Below are 27216 nucleotides of genomic sequence, written 5' to 3'. Positions count from 1 at the left end.
TAGCACATATATGGTACTGTGTTAGACAGAACTTGGGAGTCCGAGTGAGGACTGAACGGTTTCTCTATTGAATAACTGTGCGGCACTGAGTAGCTTATTGACCGTCACCAGAACTTGCTTTTCCCTTCTGTAAAGAGGGATTATGTACTAACAGTACGCACCTCACTGGGCTGTTCCGACAACGAAATGAGACAATATATTGGCAGTGATTACCATAATGTGTGGCATGTAGTTTGTTTTTAGAAAATCTTGGCTCTTTGGGGACCAGCAGATGGCATCATAGTTATGTGGCTGGACTCCTAAGTAGTTGACCGCAGTTCAAGTCCTAGACCTAGCAGCTTAAAACTCACTCAGGGTGCATGTGTACGTGTGTGTGCACCCAAAGTCTCGAGAGGGAATGGAGGAGAAGGGATTGCAGTGTGGCCATCCCCCTGGGGAGTGATTTCTCGCTTTCAGTCTCTCTGTCTTTCCAGCGAGTGCACATGCCCTATAGCAAAAATCTCTCTCTAAACAAAGAAAAGAGAGAGAGAGAAAGAAAAAGAAAATCTCAGCTCTTCAGTTGCTCTGCAGTATTGCACCTGGAAAGCCAGGAGATTGGGCTAATCAGTAGCGACAGGGAAACGTACCCTGGGAATGTGCATAAATCCCTGACACAAACTTGTTTCCTTTGGATTTGCCAGTTTCCTAAATCTGCAGTGTTCATAAAACAAGTGTGCGATTAATGGATGGCTGTGGATAGCCAGGTTCCGGTTAGCTCTGAGCAATTAGGGTTCGGTTAACCAAGGACTCGTACTCATTATACTTCTTCATAGCACCGAAGAATAAATGAGGTTACTATTTTTCGAGGAATTATTTATTTGATTTTATGATTATTATTAAATAATAGGGCATGTCACACTCATGAGAAAGAGCGAGAAAGTGAGAAAGCAACCTGGCCCAGGGCTAGAATCATGGTCAGCGGTTAACCAAGGACTCGTACTCATTATACTTCTTCATAGCACCGAAGAATAAATGAGGTTACTATTTTTCGAGGAATTATTTATTTGATTTTATGATTATTATTAAATAATAGGGCATGTCACACTCATGAGAAAGAGCGAGAAAGTGAGAAAGCAAGCCATCTGGCCCAGGGCTAGAATCATGGTCAGCCGTGTTGGAGTCCAGCGTCTTAACCTCCACGCTACCTGCTGGCCCCAAATGCAATTATTATTACATAGACTATTAATATGGGTAATACTTCCCAAAAGCTTGCTATGTGCTGGAGGTTGTGCTAAGCCTAAGAGGAGCACAGGAAGGTTGAGTAATTGGCTTGGGGTCACCCAGCCAGGAAGTGGCAGAGACAGCTCTCAACTCAGGGGTCTATTTGACCCCCTAAGGCGGTGTATGTATTATCGAAATAAAAATACTGTGAAATCATAGTTCTTTCCTCAGAGTTCCATGTACTTGTTTAAGAGAGGAAAAGCGTGGCTTACCACAGGTGTTTCAGAGGGAATCAGAGATTTCATAGTCAGGAAAAGTTCTTTCAAAGGGGCCAATCCTTAGTTCTAGGGAGGCAGAACACATCCATCTATAATAATGACTTCATTAAATACAGCCCTACCCATCTCTGGCCCTGAAACATTACCAACCAGCATCGGAAAAGAGGTTGAACATTTTCTCTCTTGAGACTTTTCCAGGACTTTACAAACATGACCCCATTAATCCACTCAATACCCGGATGAGATAGGTAGTTGGAAGTTATTATTATTCTCGCTTTCAAGATAGAAAATCTGAAGCCAAGAGAGATTAAGCAATTAGTTCAAGGTCAAATGGTGAGCCAGAGACAGACCTGGGAATGAAACAATTATCTCCTGAAATTCCAATCAAATGCACACACCGATTGGCTAGCTCCTGCCATGTGCTAATACCCACTTATATGACCTCATTATAAAAGAACTAAAAGGCTTCTAAGCGAGCTGTCTGCAGCTGCATCTGACTGGATTTGTATGGATTGGTCTAATACCGATGTCCAGCTCACATCGGATTTGCCTAAAGTGTTGGGTGGGAAAAAAAAAAAAAAGAATCCTTGCTCTTTGCTCTAAATGTGGTATCCATTTTACCTAGCTCCATTACATTTAATCACACCTACGAGCACAGTTTTGGAAGAGAAAGGGAGAATTGTTGTACATAGAAGTCCTGTGTGCATGTTCTTTTCTTTGGCGAGAGAATCCGCAGTACATAAAAGGTTGAAGGAGCACCTTGCAACTTCCCTTGCGTTGAGACTGAAACAAGACGAACATACACTACGAATCGCGCCACATCTGGAGTCCAATTACTCACCTTTGAACTCACCATCACTCTTCAGTCCAATGCCCTTTACGCTATTCAGCAGTATCATTTCAGCAGGAGCCGCAATAATAGAAGGGCAAAGGGAGACCTTCCGGGTGAGCCAGGGGGAATCCATGCTTCACCTTCACAGTTCCAAGGTCATCCACGCAGAAACCTGGTCTGCTGCAGAAAGTGCTGTTAAGGAATTCTCTTGTCCCATTTGGCCAATGACCCTCCCCCTTCAAATACTTAGAGCAAATTTTTAGTACTTTTCTGCCTACTTGAGTCTTGGGTAATTTATAATGAACTACTCTGTTACTGGTGTTGATTGATTTGTGGCAAAGTGAGGTTTCGGTGAAACTTACTATGAGAGGGAAAAGAAAGTCCCATTTCAGTAAGGTGGTGGGAGAATGTCACCTCTTCTCTTTTTTCTTTCTTTCTTTTTTTTTTTTAGCAAGATCTTTGCTATAGGGCATGTGTGGTCACCACACACACACACACACACACACACACACACACACAGAGACAGAAAGTGAGAAGGTGACCATCCCCCAGGTGAATGGCCACGCCACAATCTCTTCTCTTGGGATTTTGGCCACTCATGCACATGTGCGCCACCAGGTCTGGGACTCGAACCACGGTTCACTATGTAAGAGTCCAGCGACCTAACCACTATGCCATTTGCTGGTCCCTCCCTTTTTTTTTTGAAGAGAGATTTTTGCTATAGGGTGTGTGCTCTTGCTGGAGAGACAGAAAGTGAGAAATCACCCTCTAGCAGATGGCCACGCCTCAATCCCTTCTCCTCCTTTCTCCTCTCAGGATTTTGGCAATGTACACACATGTGCCTGACTTGAATTACAAGCCTCTGGGTCTGGGATTCAAACCATGGTCAGCCATGTGAGAGTCCAACGATGCAACCATTGCGCCATCTGCTGGCTCCAACATCCACTTTTTTACAAATGGCCACACCATGCTCTAAGCTTGTTTTTCAAGAATTCACAGCAGCCACTGTTGAATGTTGAATGTCAGTTTCTTGGGGCCACCAAATCAGATTCTTGGAGGAATTCTTTTCTCATGACTTCGTCATTTCTGGACGTATAGGAGAGTTGAGACTGGTCACCCTCAGAAATTCCCATTCTGTCCCTTTGCCACCTCTTCTCAATTCCCTTGGTCTTGTGCTGAGGTGAGAAGCCCCTTTGGGAGCACTGAATGTGACATGAGCCTGCTGCAGGCGTGCTTGTCTTGCTAACACACAGACACTTTGAAGGACAAACAGGTACAGGTACAACTTATTCTTTTCTTCTTTCTAAAAGTCAAAGACTTTGGAAGGATCCAAAGGCAAGACAACTCCTTCCCTGCAACCCACTCTGACTCCTTTCTCATAAACTGAAAATGTGGATTTGGGCCACGGGCAATGGTACTGATTCCCAACCAAGCCGTGGCTACTCCTAGAACCTCAACTCTTCTTACAGATGTGTGACGACGCAGCATGTCGGTAGGAGAGAGGAAACGGTCCCATTCAAACATCTGATGGTGCCATGTTCTTTCTGCTTTTCCAACCAGGCATATGCACTTCTTATCACGCAAGTGGGGCAGCTCTTTCCTGCATTTTTAAAACCTGGTGTTTTATTGTCCAAAACCCTTGCTCTTGACTTGATTTCATGTATTTTGTGGAAGTACAAGTGGTAATTACACAAGTCTTTCCTTCCCTGTCATTGGCAACAGTCACCAGGGAAATTTACAGTCCCCAATATCCAGATCTGGAAACTGGTTATTAAACGTGGTCGAGGAAAAACCCTGACGTGGCAAATGGGATCTGAACAAGGACAAGGAGGCAGCAGTTCCTGCGGAGAACAGCGGGGAGTCAGCAAGGGACTGTCAATTCCATTTCATTCAACAGTTTTTGTTATTTATATTATGGTGGCTAATAATAGCTATCATTTCCATTTGCTCAGGATCTATGATGGGGCTGGCATTGTGTAATGTACTCATTTGATCCTTGTCAAGAAAAAAACCACCACCACCACAACAAAAAACAAAAAACCCTTCTTGGACTGGATTAGAATTTTAGGATGAGGAAACAAAACCAGTTCCAGTGCCCGGCCTCGGGTTATTTATTTGATGTGTGGTAGAATCAGGATTTTTAACAGAAGCTACAGACTCTCATGGATTCAGTTCAGGTAGGTCACACTCCGGCAGGGGAAACCTGCCAGGTGTAACATTGTGAAGATAAGAGAGGACAAAAAAAAAAAAAAAAGGCAAGTATATCCAACACTTCCTCAAGCTCTGAGAGTCCACACCAACCAATACAACCCGCGTAAAGCCAAGTGCTGGCCACACAAGAAATGGCTGAAGCCTAAATTCATCCCACAGGCCCTAGCTTCCCAACCTCTGTGATTTGAAACTGGATGAATACTTAATGACAGAAATGATTTTTCGGGTAAACCTTTTAAATGAGATGTAACATCCAAACCTGAAAGGACACAGATCAGAAGTAAATTGTTTAATGCATGTTCACAAACGGAACATAACTATGGAACCAATTTCCAGATCAAGAATCCTACCTCCTAACCCCATATTTGGATTTTTCTTCGCTTTTCACTTCTCTTTTGTTTGTTGCGCTTTTAGATGAATGAAATCATACCGTAAGTAAGGTCTTTTTCTTTGGTTCTAAACATCGAAACCAGGCACTCGAGGATTTCATTAGAGTTTTGAGAGTTCTGTTTTTTTTCTAAACATTTTTTTTCCTTTATTGTTTCACTTGACCCTCCACGTGCCATATCAAATAATTAGAAGGCCTACTATTTCCAGTGGTTATATTCAGACACACGGACCCCATGCTGTCATACGCTTCCATGCTTCCCCAAGACCACACGTGGCAAAATAGTTTGATAACAGATTTGAGTCGAGGTGTCCTGATTTCCAATCGGATACTGTTTCCACATCTGGTTGCTTCCCTCTGAGTCCAAACTCCATTCAAAGGGAAAACCAACCTCTGTGGAGTGTTGCTTCCCTGTGAGCGTTTCATACCGTGGAGGGCACCAGATGTCTGCTTCCTCAGAACCATTTCCCCTTCTTCTTTGGGAATGCATCTTTTCCCCATTTGTGGTCCACAAAGTAGGGATAGAGGGACTCCACCCTTAGCAGAGAGGGGCACGTGACTCCTCCCCTTGGTTTACGGATGGAGAGTCTGGGCCTTCATCTGCAATGTTGACAGTACCCCAGAATGGAAACGTACATATTTAGTTTTGCCTTAAGTTATCGTGTGTGTGTGTGTGTGTGTGTGTGTGTGTGTGTGTGTGTGGTCTTTGCAAAAGAAACCAACTCCTAACAGATACTCTCACAGAAATGTGTACCCCTATTCCTCCTCTCCAGTGCAAAGAGCCCTAACACCCTTCCCTAGCGAGCTGCAGTTGTACAAACCTGCAGGTTTTGTCTTGGATTTAGGCTAGTTCCTCTTCCGAGTCAGCCCTAAATGAAGTCACGGTGTAGCCGTGTTTTGTAAACTATTGGAATGCTGGCTCCACCCTGTACTTGGGAAAGGACCTACTCCACTCCATTGAGGTTTCTGCTAGGTGCTCCTGGAACCCAACTGGAAAAGGTAAGGGCAGAGGCCATGAGAGGACTTCAATAAAAGGGAGAAATGGATCCATACAATGGAATTGCCGAAGTAATCATTTTGGTCCAAAAGTTTTTTTTTTTTTCTTTTCTAGCCAGTGCATCCTCCTCATGCCACCAGACTATTCTAAGACAGATCTGGTCATTCACCTCTGTGCTTTAAGAATTTATCGCAGAGGCCAGCTGGTACTGGGACAGTTAAGGCAGTAGGCTCTTACACAGCTGAATGGGTTGAGTCCTGGGCACCTGTGCATGTGTGCCCAAAATCCTGAGAGGAGAACGGAAGAGAAGGGATTGTGGCATGGCCATCTTCCTGGAGGTGCTTTCTTATTTTCTATATTCCCCTGTCTTTGTAGGTCCCAGGGAGCACATGCAGCTTACAGCAAATTAAAAAAAAAAAAAAAAAACTATCATAAAGGATAAAGAGAGTCAAAGAATAATTATGACAGAGAAAAGTGGCAAATACTACCCAGGACAAGTGATGTAAGTCACCATGAACAACGATAGATCATATGGGTAGTTCATATCCTTGCTATGAGGGACCAGCAGTTGGCATAATGGCTATGTCACTGGACTTCCATGTAGTCAATCACAGTTCAAGTCTCAGACCCGGTAGCTTAAACTCATGCCAGGTGCGGGTGTGTGCATGCCCAAGATCCCAAGAGGAGAATGGAGGAGAAGGGATTGTGGCGTGGCCATTCCCCCTTGGGGGTTGATTTCTCGCTTTCTGTCTGTCTCTGTCTTTCTGGTGAGTGCACGTGCCCTATAGCAAAAACCTCTCCAAAAAAACCCCCAAAAAACATATCCTTGATAGGATGTTATGAGAATGGCTTACCTCTATGGTCTTCCTTCCAGTAACTGGAACTTCAGTCCATGAGAGAACCTGAAAATCCCAGTAGATGGTCTCCTACAAGGTATCTAACTAGCACTCCTCGGATGTGCCAAGGTCGGTTAAAACAAGGAGACTGAGTCACAGTCATAAGGAGCCTAAGGAGATATGACACCTCAATGTAGTTTAAGAAAAAGGACACAAAGAAAAAACTAAGGAACCCTTAATCAAGTGTAGACTTCAGAGAATAACGTTATTACTAGCAGTGTTGGTTCAATGGGTGAAAACAGTGCCATCTCGTTTAAGATCTTTTCTCCATCACTGCCAAATGTACCTACCTCATGGGACTGCTGACGGGAGTTCATGTACGTCCTTCGCAGCATGGCCTGGCTTCCAGCAAACCCTCAGGAAAGTGCAATGATGTATTATCCATTTTTACTTGTATTAGTATGATTATGACATGGGTCAAAATTTCCAAGAATAAACATGTCTCCTCAATCTTTTGCAGAAGCAGTGAAGGCAGATTCTAGAGGTTAAGACCTTAAGCGTGCCAACATTAAGTCTATGTGCTTCGGTGGAAATAAAAGTACAGATTAACCTGCAGTTCGAGCCGGCTGAGTGTAGGCCGGTAACGTTCTTATCAGCAAGACTGGTTTGTGGGTAAAGAAGCAGGGGACCCATCTGGCCAGCTGGGTTTACATAGCCAGGTTTGAGTGCAAGCCTGTAGCCTCAGGAAGTTCCATGGGAGAAGAAATTCTTGTCCAACAAAAGTTCCTTTTCTACAACAAAGCAATTAATGAAAAGGGCAAACAACTTCACAGCTCCCCCAAAATGTACCTAAATGTGCGAATTTCACACCTGGTGGCTTTGAGTCCACAAAGTACAGAAACCTAATGATATTTCCTCTGTGTTGTTTAGGGTGGCCTGGAGGGAGATTTTGCTCCTTCCTCTCCTTCCTTGAGGGCAACGTATTCCTGCTTCCAGAACTCTGGGAGAATCTTGGATGGCTATGAACTTATCGTATCAGTCATTTCTGACTGGGCCTCAGTTTCCTGGTCTTATAAAAATGAGGATGTTGGATTACATAACATGTAACACACCTTCTAGCTCTAATAATTAATCATTCATTTCTTTTTTTAAAAAAATATTATTTAACTTTATTATTATTATTTAATTTGCTATAGGGTACGTGTGTTCACCAGAGAGAGACAGAGACAGAGACAGAGGCAAAGTAAGAAAGCAAACTGTCAGCTCTGGGACTTGAACAGACCTTAAGCGTGCCAACATTAAGTCTATGTGCTTCGGTGGAAATAAAAGTACAGATTAACCTGCAGTTCGAGCCGGCTGAGTGTAGGCCGGTAACGTTCTTATCAGCAAGACTGGTTTGTGGGTAAAGAAGCAGGGGACCCATCTGGCCAGCTGGGTTTACATAGCCAGGTTTGAGTGCAAGCCTGTAGCCTCAGGAAGTTCCATGGGAGAAGAAATTCTTGTCCAACAAAAGTTCCTTTTCTACAACAAAGCAATTAATGAAAAGGGCAAACAACTTCACAGCTCCCCCAAAATGTACCTAAATGTGCGAATTTCACACCTGGTGGCTTTGAGTCCACAAAGTACAGAAACCTAATGATATTTCCTCTGTGTTGTTTAGGGTGGCCTGGAGGGAGATTTTGCTCCTTCCTCTCCTTCCTTGAGGGCAACGTATTCCTGCTTCCAGAACTCTGGGAGAATCTTGGATGGCTATGAACTTATCGTATCAGTCATTTCTGACTGGGCCTCAGTTTCCTGGTCTTATAAAAATGAGGATGTTGGATTACATAACATGTAACACACCTTCTAGCTCTAATAATTAATCATTCATTTCTTTTTTTAAAAAAATATTATTTAACTTTATTATTATTATTTAATTTGCTATAGGGTACGTGTGTTCACCAGAGAGAGACAGAGACAGAGACAGAGGCAAAGTAAGAAAGCAAACTGTCAGCTCTGGGACTTGAACCATAGTCAACCATGTGAAAGTACAACACCTTAACCACTCTCCTTCCTGCCAGCCCAGAGTTATTAATTTCAGTCATGGTGAGAATAGGAAATTTATCCCCTGGAAGATAATTCAAACCTTAAGGAACCAGGAGCTGATTCTGTAGGCTTGAAAGGACATGTAGCAAAGAGGTTTTCCTCCATGATCCCAGGTAATCTGAGGAGGCCAGCAAGCCCTTGTGGGGATGACCGTGTGTATCAAAATGGGGGCAGGGCTAGCTATCAATTTTGCCTGCCCAACTTTCTTGTCCCTCTCTTCTAGAATAGAATCGATCTTCTCCCATAGGAAACTGAGCCCTCAGAACCAGTGAGATTGACAATCACATGACCTCACTTTTCTAGCTCCTTTGAGAAAGGTAATTGGATGAGTGATCCAAAAAGAAACTAGCAAGTAGGCCAGCAGGTGAGTGGGAGTTAAGGTGGCTGGATCCCATATGACTGACTAAGCAGTTCGAGTCCTAGATCCAGCGACTTGAACTCCATACTGAGCACGTGTGTGCACTCAAAAATCCCAAAAGGAGAATGGAAGAAAAGGGATTATGGATGGCCACTGACCTTGAGGGAGGGGTTCCCACCCTTCCCCCTTTCTCTCACAAGCGTATGTGCCCTGCAGCAAAATGAAAAAAAATAAAATAGACTAGTAAGTGTCCCTTTAGGGGACAAATGTGGATGGTGGCAGAGAACAGGTCTCTCCTCTAAACACCCAAGACACTTGGAGCTGTTGGGAGTCATCTTTGCTACCAAATGCAGAGGCCTTGGAGAGACCAAAGCCACCCAGTGGAAAGTGCAGAGAAAAACAGAAAGGAAAGGAGGAAAGGAAGAGGGGAGAGAGGAAGGAGGAGAGAGAAAGAGAAAAGAGCGAACAGGTAGAAGGAGCAGAAGAGGATTGGATGCGGGAGATGAAAAAGGAGGGAAGAATACGAAGGGAAGGGAAAGGAACAGGGACAGAAGGAGGAAGATAACCCCCAATGACTCCATTCCCTCCTTTGAACCTCTGAATCCCACCATCCAGAAAGGAAGAGGTAAGTCTTGGCCTTTCTGGTGACGTCAGACAATAACTTCCTGTTTTTCCTCCAACCCATCGGGTTCTTCCCACAGAGACCCATGTCCCCCAAACATTAGAAACCAACAGGACTGGAACGTTGATTAGAGATGGAATGAACTCACTTCAGAAAGAAACAAGGTTTATTTGATGAATATAAATAAGGCAATCCGCACAAAGTACTTTTCATACACATGATAACAAATTTACGAACTGTACATACCTTGCACGGGGGTATGCGCTACTAGACACAAGGTTACAATGACTGGCAAATACATGCCCACTGGTAGTTTCGAGGGTTCCTTAAGTTTTGTTTATTTATTTATTTATTTTTCATATCAATGTCCATAATCACAGGGTCAATATCACAACCCACATGCCACTCACTTGAAGAAATATTACAAGAAGCACTATCAAACAAGGGTCTCAGGGAATTAGATACACTGACCCTTGGCAGCATTCAAACGCCACTCTACACAGACACGTTGCAGATAGAGCTTATGTCAACACGTTTGAGGTCTCGTCATAAACACTGTTTAAGAAGTAAATTGAAACCCACTTTCGAATGAAAGTTGACACGCTGTGAATGTGCATACTGGATACACAAAAATCATTAAATACAAAATTGAGACTGTACACGGAAATCCAATGGGGTATAAAGTACAAGCCTGCATTTGCACAAAGTAAGACCATGTGAGTCCCAACTGTTTTTGTTTTTGTCAACTACAGTATGATTAGAAGGAAACCTGCTAAAGTTTGCACAAAGGAAATACCTTCCCAACATCACAGTGTTTGCTGTAAACCCAGAGACAATGGTTCATATGTGAAGAGGGATTGTTTTTGGTCACCCCCAAGTATTAGAGACTGTTACATGAGATGAGAAAAGATGCTGTGTCAGATAGAATTGGATTTGTAAGGGACTAAAGAATATGCCCCCATAAAGGTAAGGTCAGTAATACTTTTAATCAACCAAAGTGGGACCAAAAAAATGACCCCCAAAACAATAGCTGTGACAAAATTGGCACATACGTAGAGATATCTAACTAAACAACTATTGGTTGTTTTTTTATTTTATTTTATTTATTTATTTTTTTCTGCTTCAAGGACCCTATCACTTCCTACTTCAAGTATTCAGCTGCAGAATTCAGGTCAGGACCTGGTGGTAGGAGGCAGTGAGGATCACCTCTTGGATGATGCTCAAATTATTCACAGGGATGCTTTTGTGGCCTGGGTTTCCGGTACGATGTTGTGCCAACACATGCTCAATAAGCTTGCAAAGACTCTGCCTGCTTTTCCAACTGAGACCTAGATCCCTTTGATAGTTAAAGGACAAACTTTTTTAAACATGAATGTAGTTGGATTGTGGATACAACAGGTAAGCTTTATACGATTTGCTGTACTTCCCGACGACAAGGACAAAGCCAGAAGCAAAGAACCTTCTTGAATATATTCCTCCTAACACACCCAGTATGAATGGTGTGACTCAGAGATGGTTTCGTCTTCCCTGACAAATAAGGTGTCTGTCTTTTAAATATCTCTATGGCTCACGAAAGAGGTCCAGAGTTAAATGCACCAATGTTTTCAAAAGGAATAATAATGACTAAATTCAATGCAAGACGTCAGAAACATGTGTTTAGAATCCTCCCCCCACCCCAGCAGCAAAGAAAGACAACTATATTTATTAAGGCCACTCATGCTTAAATTCACTGTTTGTCCTTTAAAAATGCAGGTTTTCACCTCCCACTTGCATACACGTGGAAGGGTTTCTTCCATCGACAAGAAAATGGATCAGGACAAGAGTGGCACATGTTTGCCAGACTCGGCCATGAGTTTGATGAAGTTATAACAACTTGAACTTTTGACTTAATCTTCAGAGGAAGCGGTAGGAGTTGAAGTCTCCTTAGTACCATGTCACTGTATGTAAAAGACCACAAAATGCGGTGTCTTTCCCTGGCATGTACTTTAAATAATGACTCTATATTCACGTACACGTTGTGTGGAGCTATATACAGATACACAGCTTTTGTGATTGTTCCTCATTCATCAATGTTTTCATGTTTGATGCTGAAAAGGCTTTGGAATCCATGATGGAGACTTCATTAAAAAAAAAAAAAAAGAAGTGAGAAATGACCCTTTATTTACAGAAGACCTAAGCTTACACTGTTTACACAGCTTTTGGATCTGGACATGAGAATGATTCCCAGCTTCGCCATGGAGACCTGCATGTACCGAGATGGGAGGAGTCTGAGGCCCAGTCGTGGGAAGGTGCGGGACCCACGGAGTGGAGACGGGAGGTGCCTCAGACTCTTGCCACTCTGCAGTACACGGCCAGGCTTGATAAAATTATGAATGATCAATTTAGATGTGCCATGCATTGTCAGAGACACACACCATGTTCTCATAAGGCGATTTCTTGGCAAGTATTAGTGGTTTAAAAAGTTGATTTCATTTCCAACCTGGCCCAGAGGTAACTACTGGTTACACCATCAAAATGTGGTTCTTCAAACAGCGGATTAAAGAAACAGAGGAGGGTAGAGGCTCACCGTTTTCAGGGTGTCGGTTTCTTTGTCAAACACTCCGCGCACTGCGGGATATAAACACTGTCAACACCTCTCACTCACAGCGAACTATACTTCTCAATAATCTAATGCATTAGGAATGAGCATTTCAACTGAACCAGAGATGAAGCTAGTTGTCCAACAGAAGCTGAATCCATAGTTGAAATCCCACGGAGTTCAAACGTATCCCGTGATGTTGTTCAAGTAACATCAATGAAATGCTATCAGATAAGGACATTCAGAAGAGCGGGTCACATTTCGAATGTCCAAATCCCGACAAAATATGGGGGATCTGTCATTTTTATTTTTCTCTGCATGCTTCCTTTTCAACATATCTGAATCCATGAGAAACGACGGGGGATGATAAAGGGAAGATTGAGGCGAACAGAATCCAACTTAGGAAGGAAAGTGAAAGCTCTTCTCCAGTTCCGGTGAGCCACTCCAGGTGGTGGGGGACCGTGACGTGAGCCACACTGCAACAGATTATCAGAATATTGCCGCAGAGCTGCGTTTTCCCTTTATTCAGCCCTTCTGATAGCTGCAATGAGAAAGCATGTAATTTAGCAGGAAGAGAAACTGGCAACAGTACCCGAGATCATCCTGCCAGAAGCTCCCTGCCTCCTCACCCCTGCAGCAGCCTCACCACCACTCTCTCCTGTTGGGGTTCAGTGGGAGTGGGGAGGGGGAGTGGGGAGGAAGCAGAGAGGAAGGACCGAGAGGACAGAAAGTGAAATTAGGTCCTGCACATCCATCTGAGAAGAGGCCTCTTCCAATATCTATCACATATGTATATAAATGTCTCGAGATACAAAAAGAAATTGGAGGGAAATATGGACGAATGCTCCAGTGATTATTTCTAGATCATTTGATAAGGGGTTACCTATTTTATTTCTGCATTTTTCTATAATGACTATGGTTTTGAACTTTCTTTTCTTTTATTTTACATTTTTAAATTTTATATATTTGCTACAGGGCGCGTGCACTCGCTGGAGAGAGAGTGAGAGAGTGAGAAAGCACCCCCCATGGGAGATGGCACGCCACATCTCCCTTCCCCTGCCCCCGTTCAGGACTTTGGGCACACACACAAGCATGTCCAGCATGTTTTTCAACACACTGGGTCTAGGACCCAAACTATGCAGTCGGCCATGTTGGATTCAGCTGCCTTACCATCGTGCCACTGGCTGGTCCTGAACTTATTTTTAAACTTTGATTTTTTTTTGGAGATTACATAGTTAAAGATGGTCAAGGCACCAGAAAATGTAACACTCGCTTAAAAACCAGTTCACAAGAATATTTAGCCCAATAATTCCATTCCTACATATATTCCCCAAAGAACTGATACACACAGATACGTGTATACAAACAGCCAAGACACCATGATTCACACGAGCCAAAAGCATCTGCCAACAGATGACTAGACAAATCAAATGTGGTATGCGCATACAATGGAGTATTATTCAGCCACAAAAAGAAAGAAATTTTGATGCATCCTGCAATGCGGACGAACCTTGAAGACATCACACGACATGAAACAAGCCAGACCAAAAAAGACAAATACTGAATGATTCTCCTTACATGAACTCTCCAGACTAGATCAATTCATAGATGCAGAAAACAGATTAGAGGTTCCCACAGGTTGCAGGGAGGGGGCCGTGGAGAGTTGTCAGTGAGTACAGAATCTTCGTTTGGAATAATGAAAACGTTTTAGAAATGAAGAGTGGTGATAGCTAGACATCCCTGTGAAAGTAGTTCCTGCCGCAGACATGTACTCGTAAACTGGTTGCGATGGTAAATTCAGATTAAGTACACTTTATCACAATGAAAAAGAGGTTCAAAGGTATTGGTCTCCCCTTCAACAGAGCAGATTGAAACGACATGGGCTTTCATCACCAGATCCAATGCCTTGTGTGTGTGCTTAATGCCCAACACAAATGCGACAATTGCCCATCTGCACATGGCATGCCGCAGGAAATGGGTATCCAGAAGTCCCCCAAGTTTCTTCACTTTCCCCCTGAGGAGCCCTTGGTGATCAATACAACTACAGTCAAAAACAATGAGAGGCGAGAGAAGAGGGGACCCTCTCCCAGGGCTGCTCCATATGAATGGCTTTCCTTCCCGCAGATGCTCGGTGCCTTCATCATTCATATGTGGCTTCTGAGTGCTTTGGGAGTTCCCAGGCACATGGTAACAGCGATCTCAGGGAAACGTGGCCGAGAGGGAAGAGGATCAAACACAGGCACCCATATGTGCGCACACACACCCACACACACACACACACAGCCACTTTTAACAGATAGCCTGAGCTGTCTGAATTGGTGGCTGATACTCAGTATTTTCTGAGCCTCACTGACTAATGAGAAGGCCACAGCTCCCAGCGTCTGCACAGGTAGGCAGCTATTTCCAACCATTGTTAAGCAGGGCAAATGAAATATGTGGCTTGGATGAACTCTGCTAATTCATCCTCTGAGGAGTTTGATGTAACCCTTCTGGTTAAGAAACTTGAATCAAAAAAAAAAAAAAAAAAAAAAAATTACTTTTGCAGAGCCAGAAAGTTAGGGAGTTCCTAGAGCAGCTCATATTACGTGTTCTGGCACATAAAAACCTCTGCAAACTTTGTATGAAAATTGTAAGTCAGAGCACGCTTTCTGTTTCATGAGTTGTACATAGCTCTAATTCTTTTGTGCATTAAGCATTTCTTAAGCATCCTTTTAAAGGGCTGACCAATATATTAAAAGGCCACATGATTAGTAAAGAGAAATGCAAAGTAGTATTAAAATGCACCAGTCGTTTCCTAAGGGGAGGAGGGGGAGAACGAGTGAAAAATAATGACAGTAAATGTCCGATGTCGTTGATGTTTTTCCAAGATAAAGTAGCAAAGAACAATCATTTATTCAGTTAGGAGAAAGATCTCCAGCTGGGTAACAGGTCACAAAGCAAGAGTCCAGAGGCAGCCTCAGAACGGCAGTGAGATTGATGCAGGAGTCAGAAGAACTCTGAGAAAGTGTCGCCACTCCTTCCATCAAACAATCCTTTCACCGGGAGGCAGAAATGGGCTTGAAAAAACAAACAAACATATAAACCCTCAAACGACATGCCAGCAGTTAGAAATGCAGATGAGCTCTTGTTACGGGGCCAAGAAGCATATGCTTCAAAAAATATACACGAACACAAATCCTGGATTCCTCCAACGAGATGATCTGAGCTGCACCCACTGGGAGCTAAGCCCTGGCCAGTCCTTCACCTGGACGGTCACAGCCTTGCGACTTCCGTGGTGACATCTACTTCATCACGTATTCCCTGTTTACAGCTTACAGCCTCCCGTTGACAGCCCTGTTTCCATCCGCATGGCCTGCAGGATGGAGGGCTGGCAAACTCCTGGCCACCCTGCAAGTGATCCATCTGGCTTCCCTCTCCAGCCCTACTCTCTGCCCTGACTTTCTGCCCTTGTGGCCACCATACAGAACTTGTTTCTGTAGCCCTAAAGCTTTTTTTTCTGGTCATCCCACCAAGGTATCTGTCTGACATGCACCTGTACCAACTCTTAGTTAGAGCAGTCCTTGTTTATATTTCTGTCTCAGCTCCGATGTCATGTCTTCCCAAAGCCTTTCCTGACCTTCCTGGGGGTGGACAGAGCACAGGAAGTCTCATGAATGCTGCAGTGTCCCCTTCCAGGGACTTATCTACTGTCCAATACAGGAGCCGATGGCCACATGTGGTCACTGAGCATTTGAATTGTGGCCTCTCCAAACTGGGATGTGCTATAAGGGTAAAATGTACATCAGAGCTTGAAGGGTTAATGTCACAAAAGAATGGACACTGTCTCAGTAACAATTTCTGAGGTTTTTGCCATAGGGCACATGTGCTCTCACTGGAGAGAGACAGAGAGAAGGAAAGTGAGAAGTCACCTCCCAGAGAGAGAGCCACACTGCAGTCCCTTCTCTTCCTGGGATTTGGGCCTGCACACATATGCGCCTGGTGTGATTTTTTAGGCCACTGTGTCTGAGACTCGAACCGAGGTCAGCCATGTAGGAGTCCAGCACCTTAACCACTGCAAGTCCAGCACCTTAACCACTGCACCACCTACTGGCTCCCTCAGTAACAATTTCTTATTCTAATTTTTACATTAAAATGATATTTTGGATATATTGTATTCAATACAAGGCATTACCATTCATTTAATCGGATTCTTAGTACTTTTTAAAATGTGCCTACTACTAAACCCCAAATCACAGATGTGGTTTAGATGGTTTTTCTTTTGAATAGCCGTGGCCTAAACTATAAGCTCTAGGAGTTTAAGGGACATTCTCTGTTTCCTGTACACGTTCATTCACTCTCTTCATTCCACGGATCTTAAAGAACATCTAGAGTGGACAGAATCCTAAAATCCACTCCTGTGGAAGGTTTCTTACCCGAACGTCAGGGACTGAGACCATATCAGACCACAACTGTCATTTTACAGATGTAATTAAGGTTACTAATCAGTTGGCTTTAAGGTAATGTGACAGATGATCTGAGTGGCCCTCATTTAGGATGGTACCTTTAGGATGAGGGAGAGGCCTCAAGCTGAGAGCAAGCCAGGAAACCAAGACCTCAGTCCTACAACCGCTAAGAACTGAAGTCTTTATTCAAAAGAGTTTTTTAAATGAAAGAATGTGTAACAAAAATATCAAGCGATTTTTTTTTTTTTAATGGGAAAAAAACCAGTATAGGATGGGATGGTTGCTCTGGACTGGGTTTGAGGTGGGAGTGCATGAAGGGGTGGGTGGGCAGGCTGTACCCAGCAGTTAGATTCCACCCCAGGACAGACACCCCCAGGGGAGCAGGCTATAAACTTGGGGTGTCTCGCAAATATTCCTTCAGACTGTTTTTCTTCGGAATAAAGACACCTGCCTGATTATGGCTGCCCTTTCAGTAGTGATTTGCAGAAACAGGCTGGGAGAAAGGGGTCTTTGGTAAACACGGAGAGGTTAAAGGGGAAACTGTTTAATAACAGTAGTAAAACGCAGGCTATTTTTGACATCTGGGTTAATGTCCATTGCCCAGCATGTGCTTTCCAAATGTGTGCAGGGCGCCCCCAGGCACAAAAACAGACACCCTGTTCACCAATTTCGATGCCCCTAACAAATTGCACGTGGTGCTCGCATAAAAGGCGAGCCCCTGATAGGCTAATTAAGCACGGGCTGAGAAGGGCTGGCCTTCTGGGGGCAGCCAGCATCCTGCAGACCAGCTCCGAGAAGCAACTCTGCTTGCAGGAAAACCCAATAGACTCGTTTCTGCTCCAGAAGAGAGAGAGGAAAAAAAAAATCTTTAACTCCATCTGCGTTATTACTTAACATCTTTTAAAACGGGGTGGAATGGGTTTCCCGTTTTCCTCATGAAGATTTATTTATTATTGTTGTGATCAAAGTGGTAACAAATTATGTTAAATCATTTAATTTTCTTGATAGGAGCAACCACCTTGAAGCCATAATTCAAAAATATGAGTGGAGAGCAACGTTTTACCTTGAGCGTGGCCTCCTACAGCTCCACAGAGCAATAAAATGTAACACTTCAGAGCCCAAAGGCCTGGGGGCTGGGAGCTAGGACAGGGGACTGGAGGCTGGAGGCTGGGGCAGAGGTGGGGGCAGGCCCAACCAGGCCTGTACTCAGAATTGCAAACTGCAGTTAGGGACGATCTGGGCTTGTGGCAAGGAGGCAACCGAGGGGCTTTCTATGTCGTCCTGGGTTTCTGTGTGCTGGGTGTAACTCACCTGCCGTGTTAGCTGGAGGGACTGAGGTGGCCATGCGATGCTCACGGCCAGATGGCAGCACACGCAGCCCTGACTCCTAGAGTGACTCTCTGTCTTCACTGCTGTGGTCGGAGTCTTCATTGCTGATGTTTGGTGCCTGCTGTCTGCCTCGGCATCCTCCTGCATGAATCATCTGAAGTTCTCGAATAAGCCTGGCTGACCACGGGCTGACCCTGCTGGCAAACAGCCCCAAATGCAGTCGAGGAAACTGAAGTGTAGGGGAACTGAGTGCTTTGGGCCAATCCCCTACCTTCCCTGAGTCTCTTTTGAACCCCCATATTTCCTTTGTTTCTTGCTTGCTTGCTTGCTAGAGGGTGTGTGCTCACCAGGGACAACCAGAGAAACACAGAAAGAGGGAGAAGAGAAAGCACCCCCAATGGGCATAGTCATGCCTCAATTCCTTCTCCTCCAACTCTTCATCCTTGCAAGATTTTGAGCACACATGCACATGCACCTGGCACGTTTTACAAGCCGCCGGGTCCAGGACTCATACTGTGCTGTTGGCCATGTGGGAGCCAGCTCCCCTTCACCACTAGGCCATGGGCTAGTGTCACTCTATATCATTTTTAAAAACGATGATTTATTTGTTTCATTCCATTTGTTATTATTATTTTAATCTGATCAGAGGGGGAGAGAGAAAGGGAAAAACAAGAAAGCAAGTTGCCAGGTCTAGGACTCGAATCCCGGTCGGCCATGTGAGAGTCCAGTTCCTTATCTGCCATGTCACCTGCTGGCTTCATCCTCTAGGTGACCCCTGTTGACTAGGATTAGGACTATCCATTCTTCTGGAATGAATACCTTCTTTAACCTGAGACATTACTCATAGCCAAAGGCCTTTGGGAGTCTACTCAGGATTTCTCAGACTTGGTGCTATGGTCACTTGGGGCTGGGCCACCCTCTGCTATTGGGGCAGTCCTGCGTGCTGTAGAATATTCAGCAGCGTCCCTCGTGGCTCCCCATTAGTTGCCAGTAGTACCGCCACTCGCCCAGTCACAGCGATCAAAAATGCTTCTAGATATTGCCAAATATCTCTAGGGGACGAAACCAGCCCCAACGGAGCACACTGGTGTAACAGATTATTTTTGTATGTAATTGGTTGACTGTGCTATTTTAAACACGGTGACATTTTGATAGATACGTATATGTATACATACAGCGACCCACAGAAGATAGAAACAGTTTTACAGAAACGAAGATCTGAGCTGTTTTCCTATTATTTCTGACACGGATGCATAGATTTTAAAAGTCCTGTGGAAGTAGATACAACCCAAGTCATAAATATAATGAAAACGTTCAACTTGTCGGACACAAAAGCGCAACGGTGCAACCCTGAGATAGCCAGACACCTAAGACACTTGCTGAGCGAAGTGAAAAGGTAAAATCTAGTTTAAATTTATAGCATTCTTTCTGTGTCCCTCTAGGAGTTTGGCATTTTGCCAGGGTTCCTTGTTAAAAATTTGTTAAACGTGTTTGGCATTAATGCAAACACAAAGTGGTCATTTGTTACAAATTCTATTGGAATGCATTCATTTAGGGCAATGAAGTAGTTACTAGAAAAGGGGAAAAAAATGTTCATTAAGTACATTTTAAAAATACAATGATGTATGCCCTGTGTAACGGTGGCGCCCTGGTGGCTATATAAATCGCTGACAGAATAACCACACATTGTGTTTAGTTTGAAATTGGAATCTCTTAAACATAACTGATAGAACAAAAACTGGTTTTGTTTGTTGTCAAAACCGATGTTAGTCTTTCTTTTCTGAACTAGTTAAAATAACCAAAGGTTTGGCATACAATGCCTAACATCTCGAATCGGTGAAACACATAGGTTAAAATAATGCTTTGGGAGCCTTGCAGGGGGGCGGGGGGCAGCGTGGAGTGCTGCTAGTGACATCAGGGTGGAGGGCTGATTTGACAAACAGAACACTGGTGTTCTGGAGGGACAGCAAATGCCTGAGTCATCCTACACAACGGCACTTGGGTAGGGCTGGTTCCTGTGTGCTCCTAGTTGCCTAAGGTTATTAGGTTACCTGTAGAGAGGAAACCGTCACAGAGACATGGACTCTTAAAAGCAAATACTCTAAGCCTTGGGTCTAGAACTCCTACTCCCCTGTCCCACCCTAGGCTGTTAGCACAAAGGAATTATTGCTGAGTAATGGTGACTCCTTAGCTGGCTGAAGAAACAGTTCTGAAGCTCCGCTTACAGGGAAAGGAGCTAGGTGACATTACAAGACTTTCGGGCCTGCCAGATAGCTTTTCTGCAGATGTTAATGTGAATGCATCCACTCAGGGCCCACTGATGCTTGCTGCAAGTCGATCTTCAGTTTTCTTTTTATTCTGCTAGAAGGTGCGTGCACTTGCCAGAGAGAGACAAAGAGAGAGAGAAGGAGAGGAGAAAGCACCCCCTCCCCGTGGGGAATGGTCATGCCATGATCCTTTCTCCTCCATTTCTCCCTCCTTTCAGGATTTTGAGCGTGCATACACATGCACCCAGCATGTTTCTCAAGCGTCTAGGTCCGGGACTCGAACCGTGGGGCTGGCCATGTAGGATCAGGCTACCTTAGCCACCAGGCTATACTTTCCCAGAAGCATTCAGATATTATTTACTACTTTCTTTCTTCTCCTCTCTCTCACTCTGACATGCGTACTGCCGTGAGCGCGTCCAGATAACAGAATCCCAGTCATCTGCAGACAATGGGACAAGCCAAAATCTTCAAGGCTCCCAAACCCCCCTTTAGGTTGACTTCTGTTGTCATCTGAATTTGCTATTTTCTAGGTTGACCTTGAATAGGTTGGATCCAGGTCGCTTGGTCCCACGCCCTTGAAATACTCTCCTATTTCAAGAGTAAATTTAGACAAACGTGGCATCCTATACTTGGCCTGGAGGAGTTTACTCTTCCCTTCACACATGTCCAAGGGGCCCAAATAGCAAGACTGAGAACAGGGAGAAAATACTTATTTCCGGAAACAGTAAGAGCCCGTGATGCAAAAGAAACGCACCCAGAATACTGGAGAGCACATTTTGGTTTGGTGTGGCCTGACGTGTATAAAATTTGGGAGGCCCATTTTAAGAGACAGAATACACAAGTCATTGTTTGAAACTTGACAAAAATACATGGTCTCACGAACACATGAGGAACTCTCCCAGGGTCTTGGAAAAGGTCTTTGTACTTAAGGGGCTCAGAATCTTAAGCCCCATTAGCTTCGTGATAAATTCCTTCTGTCTGCAGGTTAAGTTTATTTTTGAGATAGCATTTTCAAATACAAATAATAAAGCAAAACTTTAAAAAAAAAATCTCTTATAGCAAATAATGTTAGGATCAGCATTCGTACCATATAAGGGGCACGGAGAGACTGCTTCCTAAGTTGGATGCTGACAAAGCTGCCACACTCAGGCCCAGCAGTGGTGGTGCAGGTAGTACTGCCACTGGGAAATGGATGGAAGGTCCTGGGTTCAGATCCCTGTCTGGCCTGAAGAGCCATGTAAGTGGGTACATTTATGATTCTGGCTGCTGGGAGGCTGGGAGCCTGGGAGGCTGGGAAGGAGATCTTGGGGTGGTAGGACCTGGTTGAGAGTGTACCTGTCTCTCTCCTTCTCTTATAAAAGAAAGAAATTGAGAAAGAGAGGAGAGGGGATAGAGGGGGAGGGTGGGAGGGAGGAGGAAGTAAAGCAAGCTGTCATATTCAGAAAAGAGATGCCTCTCAAGAAAAGAGGCCAGAGAGGCATTTTGGAGAATTTGAAACATAAAGGAACAATTTGATACCTCAAGTTGAGCGACCAGAAGTGGCTCGGATGACAAGTGTTTACAACAGGATCTTCATAGAGCCAGTAATGGCAATTAGTCTCCAGGATTTGAAGGCGCCCTTCCCGCCTCACGGAGGTGGAATGCCATTTACTCTTGGGCTGGCGACTAATTAGGGGTCTCGTTTGAAGATCAAGGTTTTGAGATCCCTGCTTCTTAATAACATGCTTTGCCTGTCGGCCACCTGGGTCCAGGCGAGACCTCCCTTTCCCCCTCCCCAAACGGCAAGCACCGCCTTAGGCCAGAGCAAGTGTGGGCAGGAAACCACACAGCCAACCTTCTGAACAATTTAACCTTTTCACTGCCACGGTTCTGCAAACCGGCGCTTGATTCCATTGCCCAGACATGGAGATATTTGACCTTCTCATGCAGGGCTGAAATGCAGAGAAACACCTTCGAGGTGCAAACACTGCAGCATGCTTTCTTCAAAGGGAAGAGTGGCGGGAAGGCTTCACTTTTCCAGATGAGTGGCAAATCGAGAGGCTCTTTGCATTTGCTTCAGGTTGGGCCACTTCCGGAAGGACTATGAGAAGTGACTAGCTCAGAAAGAGGCAGAACTCTATCCTAACTGATATGAGACTTAGGACATGAGGCCTCGCATCTGTGGATCTCTGGCCAGGGGCCCCTAGGCCCTGCTCTATGAGGCTGGGCTGGCTGCTACCCTCTTGAAGACATGGGAAGGGAGAGACCAAAACAGCAGGAGAAGAAAGCTGCAAAGAATTAAGCTCATAACAACTTGAGCAAAGCACAGACAGGGACTGAGGTTGGTCCTGTGGCTGTTGACACACTCTGGCCTGGGTCGGTTGTGGTCACTAAACCCATTAACGTTCCGATGTGGCAACAGCTAACGCAGCAAGTTCAATGTGTTTTTGTTTAATTTCTAAATGCTGGGTGCACAGCAGCAATGATGGCGGCAACCCCACCGCCATAAACACAGTCGTCATTGTCAGCGATCTGAAACTCATTTTTAAAACTATTTATTTTTGGCAGATAGGAGCTGCGTGGAGTTTTGCATTTGATTAACTGGACTTTAATTTCAACTAGCTGTAAACTTCTTTGGTGTTTTCTAAGCAACCGCCAAATCAGGCTTTTTCTTGCAACAAAAGGAAATCGCCTTTTTCTTGGAGGAGAGGAAACTCTTTGGTAGGTGGGAAGGGCAAAGGGAAAAGTATTAACGGGAGCCAGCAACCACCTTGGTGAAGCCAGGCTTGTTAAAGCTACTCAGATTCTCTGAGTCCTATTTCTTACCTACCTATAAATAAACGAACAGCAAAAATGTTACCTTGTTTTGGTCTGTAGAATCATAAAATGGGTTCATAGAGGAGATACAAAGGCAAATTCTGTCTGGATTTTACTGTGTCTTCAAGCTATGTTTATGAAAAGTACAATAATCCCTTCCTTCCGTCCTTCCTTCCTCTTTCTCTCTCCCCTCCCCTCCCTCCTCCCCTCCCTCCCTTTCTCTCTCCTTTCTCCCAACTTTTTAAGCATCTACTAGGAACCATGTCCTTAAACATTAGGGACATGTGGTTGAACAAGGCAGTCGCTAGCTCTGACTTGATGGAAGGCACACACAGTGAGCAGTCCAGATGTTATACACAGCAAAGCATTAAACTGAACATCTGATTAATTAAAGCCCTGCTAAGTACCAATGACATCCACTGTACTAGCATCCACTGAGTACAGACACTGTCTTACAGCATCTAGTCCTTACACTCCACAGAGGCTGCTGTTGACAATCTATCATAGCACCCAAGAAACAGCAGAACTGTAAAGTCACACTCAAAGTTATAGCTCGTAGGGGTCAGACAGTGGGGTGACCCTCGTACACTGAGTTGTCAAATGCCCAGTGCACAGGAACATGCTGGCCCTTGATCTGATCTGATAGGAGGGTTAGAAAGACCCCCATCCCCACCCCCACCCCCAAGGACATCTCCAGTGTCAAACATGTACATTCTGGAAAAGAAGGATTTCTTCTGTTCTGCTCTGTGCTAATGGAAAAGTATCTCAGGATTTCTACATATTCCTAGGACTTTGTCCAAACTGTGTTTTCAGATGGATTTTTTTTTTTTTTTTTGTCAGTAATTTTTGTATCCCATCCTAAGCTCACCTACAGCTGCCTTCAAAAGTCCCCACTTCAGAGGCTCAGGGTACATGCAACCCCCTTTCCTGCAGAGAGTTTGCATTATGGCCTTCCGGCTTTATGGTATTTGGGGATGATTAATCACTTTTAAATATGAAAAAAATTAACATGTCTGAAGCATTCTCCCCCACTGTCAAATGTTTTGCCTTCACAAAGTTCCAGAATGTCTCCCTTTCCCAGTGATTCCAAAGCAATACATTTTCTGTTGGAAACTCAACTGTAGAAATCCCATCCAGAAGCCCCAAGCAATATATCTTAACATCTTAATTTCATTTAGGAGGAATGCAATGATTGATCATTTATCATTCAGAGATTGAGTGAACTATCTGGAGGATTCCAATCTATTGCTTCTATGCAACTGATGGGTTATTCACATGTCTTCTGGCTGCATGAGGGCTTTGGGGTCCAAGCTGTCTTTTGATGGAGTGGGATGCTAAACAGATTATTGAGGGAGGGTCTGCCTTTACAAGTGGAGTATGACTCCAAGGCTCGACTTCCTCCAAATCAGAGCCTCCCTTAGTGATAGCCAGGATGTCTGCTTCCGGGTTACTCCCACTCCTCCAACCCCATACATGAAATCTCGCCTTCCTGCCCTTGTCATTTCAGAGGTAGCCTGGAAAGGGCTGGGGAAAACCTGCCGTGAACTCATTGGCATTGGTAGATCTGACTTCTCATCCAGGAAGTTCCTATTTAGCCTAAAGCTGTTTTGTCCCAAAGGAATTTTTTACTGCACTGCAAACAATACGGCACCCTCCTGGGACACCTGGGCTAGGCCATTGACATTGAGGATGCCACTTGGTCCCCACACAGGACATCACTAGAATCCCTTTATGTTGGGTAGAGTTGCTTGGCCAGCAGGAGGACTGGCCAGGACACTACAGAAGAAGCCTTCCAGAGTGACTATGGTATCCCTGATCCTGTGCTAGCTGTGTGGGTGGGAGCAGGGCTGCCGAAGCCACAACACACGGGGTCCTCAAGTCCAAGAGTGTGTTCCATAAGGGCAGATGGCAAGTGAGTGCCACTATGCATTTTCCAGGATGTTTGTTTTCAGAAACACACAAGACAGGATGCCTCCAGGACCATGATCTGCCCCTGCAAGTGCACACGTGTGCGCCGAGTCCGCTCAGGGAGCTCATTGCCCAGCAGACCACCTTAAAGGGAAACAATGACATCTCCCTCCAAAGAATGAGGAGTTTGAGAAAGGCAGGAATTTCCAAGGAAATCTAAGGCCAGTCACATTCACACAGTGCCAGAAAAGCATACATGCTCTCTGGTTTGAATTTACGTTTAAGTCCCGTGACGAAGGCTGCCCTTGTAGGTCTGCTCAAAGCACAAGCACCCAGGGCTGCAGCCTTCTGTCTCCTGTCTCCGCAGCCTCAGTCTCCCATCTCCAACTCCTGGCTAGGGTTGGAAGGGAACTCTGTCATTGTCGCGGAAACTGATGGGCTCCGAGTGTAACAGAGAAAGCACTACCGATGGGCCTCTCAGATGGCCCCATTCTCCCTGCCGTTATGGGGCTTCCAGCTAATCCACATGTTTCCAACTTGGGTGCAGAGGTGCCCCAAGAGGCAAGGCCTATGCTGCTTTTGTCACCGGTCACTTTGAAGAGAGGAAAATGTGTTTTCATAATACATGAATGGGCTGGAAGTTTACCTATTAAATCCCGAAGTCCTGGCAGGCAGGGGCGGGGCTTCACTCTTTGAGGATAGGTCTGGTATCTGCAATGACAGCTGGGAATGCCTCTGCACTACCGGCCATGAGCTGGGGTGTGACCAAGTGGACCTCTGAGCCAAGAGACCAGTATTTGAGAGGACATCCTTGAAGCCCCTGCCAAGCCCAGTGTGGCAGGACCCCAAAGTCCTCTGGCAGGCCCCACAGGACCTAGATACACACAGGCCTACAGCTTGCTGCAGAGGACTTCCTACTTCCTCGGAATCTGGCCCCATGGTTTTACTGTGGACCCCCGCAGGGCTGCATGAAATTCCTGATGGCAGTGCCGACCTGTGAACAGCAATTCCTACTGCAGGAGCAGGCACCAAGCTGGGTCCCCAAGGTCTCTGCAGGTACAGTCCCTCTGCCCTGAGCAGTCCCCATCACCCTCTGCCTGGCTGCCTTTTGTTTGTCCTTGGGGGTCAGGTTGAATGTCACTTCCTTGGGGGCCCTCCCTGACTACTGCTCCTGATCAAGTCCCCTTGCCAACACGCCCGAGAGCTTCCTCCTCTCTCCCTGCGTGCTTTTGCCCCCATGTGCTCTGGCATCCAGTGTTTGCGTGTATCTGAGCAATGCCTGCACCCCAGACGCCCTCGGGAGGGCAGCAGGCATGCTTCTTGCTCACTGCAGTGTCTCTTCTGTGCCTGCCACTTAGTAGGTGCTCAATAGATATATAAATGGATTCAGGAGAGAGGCGCATCAATGGTGATAACAAACATTCACCCTTGAATTGGTTAATCTGTTGTCTCCATGGGCACAGAATACGAGAGTATGAGACAGGGCCTAATAGGAGCTCCCCACGTGAGCTCCCTGTTCCTTCTCGCGTTTCTACTTTGGGTGAGCTCAGAGCAATCGTTTGCATTCATTCTCTAAGCCTCAGCTTTCTCACCTCTGAGATGAAGGTAATCACTCTAACCTTGCTAGGAGGTTGAGAAGAAAACATAAGATGAACTCTGTCTTAAAGTCCCTAGACTAGTGCTTGACATATAATAGGCGCTCGATTACCAGCAGTTCTTGTTATCTGCACTTCTATACTAGCCTATGCAGAATGGAGAGCTGGGCATCAGGACCAGTCTGATCCAGGAACAGAGAGCACCAGCCTGGTGGACAGCCCCTTGGGTTATTCTTCGTGGCTAGACTGGCATCTGGCCATCTCCATGAAAAGAAGTATGCACATCACAGGGGCCAGGAAGGAACAGTGGAAGAAGGAACTCCAAGCTTCCTCCAACTGCAGGTTCCATCCTCCAACCTGGGGCACCACTGGCCGCCAGCCCCGTTGGCAGACTCGCACTTTCTCCCGGGCTTTTCCTGTTGGCACGGCCCATCCTGCTTTACAAAGCTCTAGTGGGTTTTTTTTTTTTTTTTTTTTTTAATGAGTCCGGCGGT

The 27216-nt window shown here is 45.1% G+C and overlaps 1 protein-coding gene across 1 annotated transcript in view; it reads right to left on the bottom strand.

Moving 5' to 3' along the window:
• Positions 1-10064: 10064 nt before the first annotated feature.
• Positions 10065-27216, bottom strand: part of LOC114006833 (ERC protein 2) — a 262788-nt gene continuing 245636 nt past the window's right edge. Inside the window, exon 6 of the mRNA XM_027769782.1 lies at positions 10065-12926. The gene's annotated coding sequence lies outside the window, so the exon portion shown is untranslated. The remainder of the gene's footprint in view (positions 12927-27216) is intronic.

The sequence above is a fragment of the Tupaia chinensis genome, unplaced genomic scaffold (assembly GCF_000334495.1).
Source record: "Tupaia chinensis unplaced genomic scaffold, TupChi_1.0 Scaffold000091_1, whole genome shotgun sequence".
Taxonomy (NCBI): domain Eukaryota; kingdom Metazoa; phylum Chordata; class Mammalia; order Scandentia; family Tupaiidae; genus Tupaia; species Tupaia belangeri.
The sequence above is the reverse complement of the archived record's forward strand: the minus strand, read 5'-3'. Positions and strand labels throughout refer to the sequence as shown.